This window comes from Sminthopsis crassicaudata, chromosome 1, assembly GCF_048593235.1.
Source record: "Sminthopsis crassicaudata isolate SCR6 chromosome 1, ASM4859323v1, whole genome shotgun sequence".
In the NCBI taxonomy this organism is placed as follows: Eukaryota; Metazoa; Chordata; class Mammalia; order Dasyuromorphia; family Dasyuridae; genus Sminthopsis; species Sminthopsis crassicaudata.
The window spans coordinates 130,102,355-130,113,503 of NC_133617.1; positions in this window are offsets into that span (position 1 = coordinate 130,102,355).

Below are 11,149 nucleotides of genomic sequence, written 5' to 3' on the forward strand. Positions count from 1 at the left end.
AAGCTAAACTTACCTGAAATGTGGATGTGCTCACTCCTCTTTTGATGGAATTTCTGTCTCTGAGTCAGTCACCTGCTGCTTTAATGCTACTTTCAGTGAGAAAGGGCAATTACAACCTTCTCAGTCCAGAGTTAAAGAGACACTCAGCCTTTGTGTGTTAAAAACGTTTGTGAGTCTGAGCTGAAATCAATTTCTCGCTCTCTGCTTTAGAAACCTGTGGACTGTTCTCCTCACAAAAGAAAGAAATTGGTTCTCCTGATCTCTCAATTTGTAGCGAGAGAAAAAGAAAGATTAAGTTGATTCAGAAGCATTTCCATTTCAATCTAGCATCTGTGGAAAAAAATATACATTTTGAAAAATGATTTGTGAAAGGCATTTTGAGGGTAGAAATGATCTGTTTACTTTAAAACTTTTTGGCCTGCAATATTCACCTCTTTTGTCAAATTATTCTAACTAATTACCCATTTCTTCTTCACTTGTACTCCAGCATCATTCTACTTACTTTGTTGCACCTTGTTCCTGGGTCAAAGAAGTTCAAAAAGAAATAGTTTAATGCAGATTTTTAGTACCCCATCCTGTAAGGGAAGGTTCTTTGGAATCTATTTTCTTCTAGAAAGTGCAAACTTCCTACTACATTATTGGTTCAGGTTATTATCTGACCTCACTGTTTTTTTGGGTTTTTTTTTTTTTTTTTTTTTTTTTTTTTTTTTTGTAGTTCCTTTATATATTTAACCATCTCTACTGAAGGTCCAGAAAATACATCCATCTTTTCCAAATCCCACTTGGCCCTAGAATACTAAAACTTCTTCAAAACTAGTCAAAACTGGCCCTCCTCTATCTTGTTACTTGATCCTTTAAAAAGTCAATTTTCAAGGATCACAATGGAAAGTGTTAAATTTCAGTGGTGAGTATTGGGTTTAGGATACATAAGAAATGGCTCAGTACTAGAGAAAGTGGATGCAAGATCAGTCTATGAAATGGGAGACAATTAGAAACTCATTATCTATATCTTGCTCCTTATCCTCTAGTCCCAACCCCAATTGACCAGAAAGCTCAGGAATAAATTAGATACCTATTGATCAAGTGGAATGAGTAGAATAGGATATTATAGCGTTGCCAAAAACAACAAATGGGAAGAATGTGGAGAAACATGGGAAAACTATTATAACAATACTAAATGTAATAAATAGGATCAGGAAAACAATACATCACAATATTTAAAGACACACAAGTGAAAATAATAACAACCACAAAATAAACAACACTATAACTATAATGAACAAGTTTTGGCAAGAAGTATGGAGAAAATGTTACAGGGGCACCTCGATGGCATAGTAAATAAAGCACAGGTCCTGAGTTCAAATCAAAACACATAACAATTCTAAGTTGTAAGACCCTGGGAAAGTTACTTAACCTTAATTGCCTCACCAAAAGAGAGAGAGAGAAAGAGAAAGAGAGAGAGAGAGAGAGAGAGAGAGAGAGAGAGAGAGAGAGAGATGAGAGAGAGAGAGAGAGAGAGATATTAATCTCCTTCCTTATACTATCAAATGTGGTTGCTGTGCTAGTTAGGTTTACTGAACCACTCCTAAATCATTTTTTCCCCTCTTTTATTCTTTGTTACTAGGGATAAGCCTCTTGATAGTGGAAAGAAGAAGGATAGAGTTAAAAGAGATGTAAATTCCTTTTTTATTTTTGTTTTTTTCAACTTTTTAGTTTTATTTATTTATTTTTAATCTATTTTTGCAAATACATACAAAGATAATTTTCAACATTCATCTTTGCAAAACCTTGAGTTTGAAATTTTTCTGCCCTCTCTTCTCCCTTCTTCCAGACAGCAACCAATACAATATAGGTTAAACATGTGCAATTCTCCTAAACAACTTTCCATATTGGTCATGCTGCCCAAGAAAAATCAGATCAAAAGTATGGGGGGAGGGAACCACAGGAAAGAAAAAGAACAAGAAGTAATCAAACAATAAGAATAAAAAAGGTGAAAATACTATCCTTTGATCCATATTAAGTCTCCATAGTTCTCTCTGCATGTGGTTGCACCCCAAGTCTATTGGAATTGCCTTGAATCATTGCATTGTTGAAAAGAGCCAAATCCATCACAGTTGGTTATATCATAATCTTGTTATTACTGTGTATGATGTTCAAAGAGACGCAAATTCTAAAGATGTCAATAAAAATTTAAAAAAAATGAATTGTCATTTGGCTGGAGGGTCAGATTGCAGATGAAAGATAATTTGTGGTGCATCTTTATCTTTATCTATCTGAGGTATCTCTAATTTTCTTGATCAGTCACCTGAAAAACATTCCTCCAAAATCCTGTTTAGATGACTCCTTGGTTCCTGAACTAATATTTTTTCCTCAGAGGCAGGTAGAGGGCACAATGGATAAAATGCTTCATTTTAGGAGGGTCTAAGTTCAAATTCACTCTTAGACACTTACTAGCTACATAAATCTGGTCAAATCACTTAAGCTCTTTTTTGCTTGCTTCTCATATCTCCAAGCTTCCTAGGTTTTGAATGAAAATTCAAATGAGATTAAAGTGCTCACAGAGTACATTGCCTCTAGGCAACATATAAATGCTTATTCTCTTCCATTCTTCATTAGTAGAATGTGGAATTGAAAAAGTGGGATGTGGGGCCAAACAGGTAGGGAGCAGTAGTGTCAGGATATAAATCCACATTCTCAAACTCCAAATCTAGTAGCCTAGGAAGGGGATACTGGGAAAACAAAGAAGTGATCTTCTAAAAAAAAAATCTGAGTTCCTCTTTCCTCAACCCTCTAAAAGCCTAGAATATATTCTTTGGAGCTATTTCACTAATTTTACTACGATCCTTCTGTTATGGATTTTCAAAAAAAAAAAAATGCCAGCAAACATTATTATTTTTTTTTAAATACAGGAAGGTAGATGACCCTTTTATTAGATGAATTTGGATAATTTCTGTATGAAATTCTGGGACACTTCCTTATAAAGAGCTACTATTTTTATGTATAGAAAAAGTCTTTTTTTAGATAATTTGAAGTTCTCAAAATCGCTTACTCCAGGCATCAGTGAGATGCTAATGATTTCTCAATGTAACATTATCTAAGAAGTAGTAAGTTAGCACAGTAGATGGAGCACTCACCCTGGAAATGGGAAACCCTGAGTTCATATCTAATCTCAGTTACTAGTTTTGTGACCCTTGCAAGTCCCTTAACCTTAATTTCCTCTCCCCACCCCAATATACATTGTACACTATTGAGGAAATGGCATTATTTATGCTACCTCATAGAATCATAGATAACAATTATAATATTTTACATTTATATAATAGTTTAAGATTTCCAAAGTGCTTTACATTGTCTTATTTATCCTTAAAATAATCTTTTGGAGGTATTATTATCATTATACACTTTATACAGGTGAGTTAAATGAGCCTTACAAAGATTAAACACTACTTAGAAAGTAAGTACCTCTGATGGGAATCCAAATCTGATTTTCCTGAACCCCAGTCTCATACTGATTCTACTATATCATGTTACCTTTTAGCATCAAGGATTATGGGATTAGCATTGGAAGGAAACTTAAATATCATTTAATCCTATTCATTTTGTAGGTAGGAAATTGAGATAAAAAGCAGGAAGAGAAGTAAACATCTGAATCCATATATAAGCTAAATAGCACATATGAAATTTGAATCTAGCTTTCCAAATCTAGTGTTCTTTCTCTCTCTCTCTCTCTCTCTCTCTCTCTCTCTCTCTCTCTCTCTCTCTCTCTCTCTCTCTCCTCTCTCTCTCTCTCTCTCTCTCTCACTTTATCTATACCATACTGAGTTTTGTGTTTGTGAGAGTTTTTTTTATTTTGTTTTGTTTTATTGTTTTTGGTATGATGGTTGTTCATTTGTTATGTCTTTTTCTTTTTCCAATACATTGTTAACTTTGATTGATACCTTGGCGTAGAGACTGGGCAAACTATGGGGAGGCTTGTATGAACTGATGCAACATAACATTTATATGATATATATGTGTATGCAAAATAAAGCATTATCAAAGTAAGATGAAAAAGCTCCAACATATGGAGGGAGGGATGTGTGGCAAAAGCCTCCTGTGGAAAGTAAAACTTTAGCTAAATCTTGAAAGAAGCCTGAGACTCCAGAGATGTAGATGAGGGAGAAGAGTAATCTCTTTTCTGTAGATGATTATCAATTTATCTCAAACTAAATATATATGAAATACTTTGCTATAATATTAGATCTTATGGTACAGACTAGTGGTGTCAAACTCAAATAGAAAAAAAAACAAACCCTTGTGGTAACTTGGGTAATGTGGGTAAGGTAAGTAATTGACTTTAAAAAGTACAAATTAACACTATCTACATTGTATTGTATTTTTATTTATTTTGTTAAACATTTCCCAACTAAACTCAAGAATTGTATAGATAGGATTCTAATATTTCTGATATGCCTAGAGCAATTGTACAATCCATATTTATTTATCCCCATGCTCAATTCTGACTTAAAACAAAACAAACAAACAAATAAACAACAACAAAAAATCAAAACCTTTGCCTATTGCCATTTTAGGCCAGGTATGCTAGTTTTTGATCTTTGTAGAAAGGTCTGTTCTGTTCTAACGGCTATTCCTGCAGTTCTATGCCATTCTAAACTTTTCCGAACTTCTTTTTCCCATACATTTTTAGTCTTGGTCCAATTGCACAAGCTGCTATTCTATTGACTTCAGCTTTGATTTATTATCTCTCTTCTACTTTTGGCTCATACCATTCATTCTCCTCCTCTTCTCTACACTTTTCACTCTCTGCTCCCTGATATTTTCTACAGTGCCTCATATACTTTGGCTCACATCATATTGGCCCCAAACTGTCTACACCATTGTGGTTCCAGGTCTATAAATCAATTTCATGTCTATCTAAAATTCACATTTATAAACCAATGGCATTTACATCAAGGTATTGTCTCCAGCCAAGAACCAGTCAATAATGATTGAATAGTTATATGTAATGTACTATGCAAATTCAGGGATATACAGAGATTTCAGGAAGAAGAATATTAAATTCTCAGCAATTAGGAGCTTTTGTCATTCTGGTATCATATCTTAACTATCTCAGAGAGAAATACATTTCTTAAATGCAGACTAAGAGAAACGCAAGAAAAAATAATCATAGACCTTGAGTTGGAAGGGATATCAGAGGCCTTCGAGTCTAATACCCTCATTTTATAAATTAGGAAACCGAGGCCTTGAGAAGTAGAATGACTGAGCAACATTTCACAAATAGTGTCACAGGTATAATTTGAACTCAGGGTCTCTGATTTCAGAGAGTCTTTATACTGCAGATGAGAAATAAATAAATGGCAATTTAGACTGAAGCCTCAAAATTCATAGACCTTAGAGTCTATCTTTAAGCTTAGTTTCTTATGATGTGGTTAAGTTGAACTGACTCCCACCTCTGCCTTCCCTTGAGCACTCCCCAACTTCCTAGCTCTGGGAAAATTAATCAAATCAACCCTGCTATTCCTAGAAAAGATGTGTCATTCAACTGCCATTCTTGTGACTTTTCAGACTAAATCAGGCCTCTCTGTCATTCCCCCTGTTTTCTTCCTCTATTAAAAAACAAGAGCTGGAACTGTTAGTTGTTAACCAACTATCTGGCATCAAATCATAACTTAATAAATAAGTTTTTCATTCATATTCACTTTAAAGTTGGGTTCTTAACATTTGCTAGCTGTGTGACCATGGACCACATGACTATGGTGAAGCAGGACCAATTACCTTTCCTGAGCTTTAATTTCCTCATTGGTAAATTAAAGTTAATTCTTTTATCACTTACTTCAGTTTGTTGTTTTGGGGAAAGCATTTTGTAAACCTTGAAGCACAATGTAAATGTGTATTATTATTATTATTATGTTACCTCACCTGATTCTTATGTGTACGTTTGAAGGAAGGAACTAACAGAAGAGAAAGGGGAGGGAGAGCAAGAGGAATGGAGGAAGGGAAGGAAAAAGGAAAGAAGATCCAACTCACTTCCAGTTGATCAATGATGGACAGAAACAACTACACCCAGAGAAGGAACACTGGGAAGTGAATGTAAACTGTTAGCACTACTGTCTATCTACCCAGGTTACTTATACCTTCGGAAGCTAATAATTAATGTACAACAAGAAAATGGTATTTACACACATATATTGTATCTAGGTTATATTGTAACACATGTAAAATGTATGGGATTACCTGCCATCGGGGGGAGGGAGTGGAGGGAGTGGAGGGAGGGAGGGGATAATTTGGAAAAATGAATAAAAATAAATAAATAAATAAAAAATTCCTTCTAGTCAGGAGAACTTGAGTTCAAATCTGACTTCAGACACTTAACACTTCCTAGCTTTGTGACTCTGGGCAAGTCACTTAACTCCAATTGCCTCAGGGAAAAAAATCATTCTAGATTTTTTTTCTAGGAATCAAGATCAAGTTCCCTGGATTATAAATTGAGAATTCTATTTTTTTCCCCCTATTATCAAAATTACTAGGTGTGCTTGACTTTGCTGAGTTGATACAAAAGTCTCTTTTCCTCCCTCTCTCCCTCTTTTTCTTGCTTCCTTATCTTCCCTCCTTTCTTCCTTTCTTCCTTCCTTCCTTCCTTCCTGCCTGCCTTCCTGCCTTCCTGCCTACCTTCCTGCCTTCCTGCCTGCCTGCCTTTTTCCTTTCTCAATGGGTAGAGGAAACTAGAAGGGGAAAAATAAATGTCTGAACTGTGTATATATGTATGTTTATGTGTGTGTGTAAAACAGAACAATATTTACCTTGTTTCTATCCTATAGTATCTCTCCCATTGTGTACCATCTTTACAATATCACTGAGTAATTAGGCAATCACAATTGCTAGTTTCAGCACTCAAGAATATAGTTCATTTGGGTCAGGTGAGTTGAATTCATCAATGGTAGCTAAGTGCTTATTACTGTTCTCCTTACTTATCCTGGTTATCAACTCCTTGTAAACCATTTTTTGTTTTGCACATTCCAGTTCAAAGGTCATTCTTCTTGGTGAGAAAACAGAAATAAAATAAAAAGGGCTCAGGTGGTGTTCTCAACACTGCTATTGATCCGAATTAGGGGCTTCAAAAGACAGAAGTAGATTTGTGAAGTGCATAACAAGCTAAGGAGATAGCATGTGAGAATAGAATTTGAATTTTTGGATCACAGCTTAAATTATAGTAATAATTATTCTAGGAATGGAGTATATCTAATCAGTATGTATATACATACATATATTTCCTTTGAACCATGAAAACCTAACTGAAAAGGATTTAAAATGAAGATAAAGGAGGAGGTAGAAACATACCTATGGAACATAGGTTTGAACCTATCTCTTACTCTGGATCTCAGAATATTGACCTCTTGCCTCTTTTGTATTTTAAGGCCTTAGGTTCTGTCATCTGTCCAGTTTGTCTTCTATCTAAAACTTCATACATGTTTTGCCCTCCCTAATTAGAGTGAAAGCTTCCTGATACCAAGGATTTTGTTTTTCTCTTTGTGTGCCATAGTGCTTAGCACAATGCTTGACACATAGGAAATCCTTAACAAATGTTTTTTTCCATTTCATCAACATGGAATAGAAGAGCTTTAGAGATGGCAAATAATAAAATACAAAATCTAAAAAATGAGTTGTATGTTTATGCATAAATATATAAGGCATAGATAACTAACAAAAAGAGATGGGAGATTATAACCATTGATAGAGACAAAGTAAAACAGCTCTTATTCTGCTAATTTTTTTTCTTTAAGAAGAATCCTCTGTAGATTGAAAAAGAAAGAATAAAAATTGTGAATAAGGAATTCAATCAATAATAAATAGGGCAATAATATGAAAGTACTAAGCTGCCCCTGATAAATTCAAATTACCAGGTTAAATCAAATTGTATCCTAGGGCAGACGTATGAACTCACTCAACTAGAGAACCACATGAAGTCTCCAATACTCTATATGCAGTCCAAATCAAATTAATATGTAAATGGGAAATATTTAATAAAAGGAATAGTTGTTTTTCAGTTGTGTTTAATTCTTTGTGATCTCATTTGGGGTTTTCTTGGCAAAGATACTAGAATGACTTCTCATCTCTTCCTCCAGTCCATGTTAAAGATAAGAAAACTGAGGCAAAAGGGTTAAGAAATTTGCTTAAGATCACACAGCTAGTAAGTGTCTGAGGCCACATTTGAATTTAGCCTGAAATCTTTCTGACAGGCACTTTATCACTCCATCATCTAGCTGTCTAAAATAAAATAAAATATGATAAAATAGGTAATGTTTAAAATGTTAAATAATTATTGTTAGGATTACTAAGTGAGAACTCGGGTTGTCTGGATAGTGACGAGGTGAGAATTCAGGTTGGACAATTACAAGGTGAGAACTCAGGTTGACTTGATAGAGGGGGCAAGCTCATTGGCTGGGGTGGTTCTTCCCAGAAGCCCTTGCATTATCCCACGCCCATTCTCTGGGAGGATAAAAGAGATAGCACTGGGCCCAGAGAGCAGATCGGCCTGGAGAAGGATAAGAGCTGGAGGAGATTCAGAGCCAGGATTCAAGAAGAAAGACTCTGCATTGCATCAGGCTTGACGGGGCTCTCTGCAGGAAGGGAAGTCACTTCTAAGGACAAGAGTTAACAGCAACTGCCTGGAGACAACGGTTCACTACAGGAAGAAGAATCGGAGAGATTTGAGTAGACACAGCAGATCTCTTCCCAGAGAGCGATCCGGCAGCTTCTGGAGACGACAGCTCGTTACAATTGGCGCCCAACGTTACAAATTATGGATCAGATAATGATAAATAAATATTACATTTTAAATCTCTGTAAGGGATTTGTATGGATAGATAATGGCCTCTTTCTTTTTTGAGTGACAGCATTATCTTCAACAATGAAATATCTGATGGATGTTATTTATGTGTCTGTTTTCCCATAGTCCCTCACATTAATCATTTTTCTTTTTTCTTTTTTTTTTCTTTTCGTCATATTTGCCACTCTGATGGTTGTAATGTGGTACCTAAAATGCTCTGTTTTTTATTTCTCTAATTAGTAGTAACTGGGAGCATTTAAAAATATCTATAAATATCCTGGGTTTTTTTTCCTTGAGGACTATCTGTTCATATCTTTAGATTATAAATTGAGGAATTACTTTTAGTATAAATTTGCTAGGTCTATACACAAAACAGTTCAAAGAAAGAGGGAAATTTCCTATATATACAAGAAATTTTTACAGTATCTTTTTTGTGGTGGCAAAAACACAAAACCAAAGAAATTGGAGTAAGCAGTATCAGTTGAAGAGTGACTGAATAAGTTGTAGTTTTTGAAAATATTAGAATACTATTTTTCTATAAGAAATAAGTAAATGAATGATTTTTAAAAGATATGGTTCACACATGAAGGAATGTTTTATGAAGTAAGCAGAACCAGAATAATATCTACCTGATTAATTTATAAAGTCAAGTTTATAAAAGTGAATATTTTGGAGAAGTTTTATAAATTGATGAAGGATGAAAATAGAAAAAGCAAGAGAAGAAATTTACTTAGTAATAACAGTATAAAAATGATCAACTTTCAAAGCTAAGAGTTATGTTTAATACAAAGACCATTGATAATGCTCAAGGACCACTGATGAAACATGGATTCTATTTAGATAAGTGATGAATATAAGATGCAGAATGAAATTATATTCATATTTATACATTTATGCATATGCATACATGTGTGTCTGTTAGGATTACTAAGTGAGAACTCGGGTTGTCTGGATAGTGACAAGGTGAGAATTCAGGTTGGACAATTACAAGGTGAGAACTCAGGTTGACTTGATGGAAGGAGCAGGCTCATTGGCTGAGGTGGTTCTTCCCAGAAGCCCTTGCATTATCCCACGCCCATTCTCTGGGAGGATAAAAGAGACAGCATTGGGCCCAGAGAGCAGATCGGCCTGGAGAAGGATAAGAGCTGGAGGAGATTCAGAGCCAGGATTCAAGAAGAAGACTCTGCATTGCATCAGGCTTGACGGGGCTCCCTGCAGGAAGGGAAGTCACTTCTCTGGACAAGAGTTAACAGCAACTGCCTGGAGACCACGGTTCGTTACAGGAAGAAGAATCTGTCGGAGAGATTTGAGTAGAAGACACAGCAGATCTCTTCCCAGAGAGTGATCCGGCAGCTTCTAGAGACGACAGCTCGCTACATGTGTCTGTATGTATATGTAGCAAAATCATTGAAGGAATTTATTTTGTTTGAATAGGCATGGTTAATATAAAGTTTTTTTCTTTTCCCTGTGGTATAGAAAGTGAGGAGAGAAAATTTTTTTTAAATAAAGAGAAAGATAAGACGCTACAGATATGTAATATTTCATATACTTTTAGTCAAGTTACTATATTATTAAGCTTGTTTTCTCATGAGACCTCTCATGAGGAAATAATTTGTAAATATAATGAAAAATATCAATAAAATTTAAAAAAAATGTTTCCCAAGATTATATATGATCAACTATGATAGATTTAGTTTTTTCTCAGCAATACAGTGATCCAAGACAATTCAATGGACTTGGGATAAACAATGCAAACATATCCAGAGAGAGAAAACTATGGAGATTGATTGAGGATAGAAGCATACTATTTTCACCTTTTTAAATTTTCTTTTCCTTTTTCATGGTTTTGTCTTTTTGTTCTGTTTTTTTCTTTCACATGACTAATATGTAAATATGTTTGAAATTATTTTACATGTATAATCTATATCAGATAACTTGCTGTCTTGCAGAAGGTGGAGAAAGGAAAAGAGGGAAAAAAAATTTGGAACTCAAAATCTTACAAAAATGAATGTTTAAAACTACCATTAAATATAAGTGGAAAAATAAAATACTATTGAGGAAAAAAAAAATCTGTTTCTCAGAAACTTAAGACACATATCACTCACAAATTCAATGAACAATGACTTATTATACCTCAACTATGTACCAGGAACTCTGGTAAGTACTGAGGACACAAAAACAAAAGTGGAAAATCTCTGTTTGTAATCTAATTAGGGAAGTAAACAAGTTGAAACAAAAGTCAAAACAAAACTGATACTAGTTGATTTTGAAGATAAGGTAAAGCAACATGTCATATTATACTTGATTTTTATTTCTAAGATT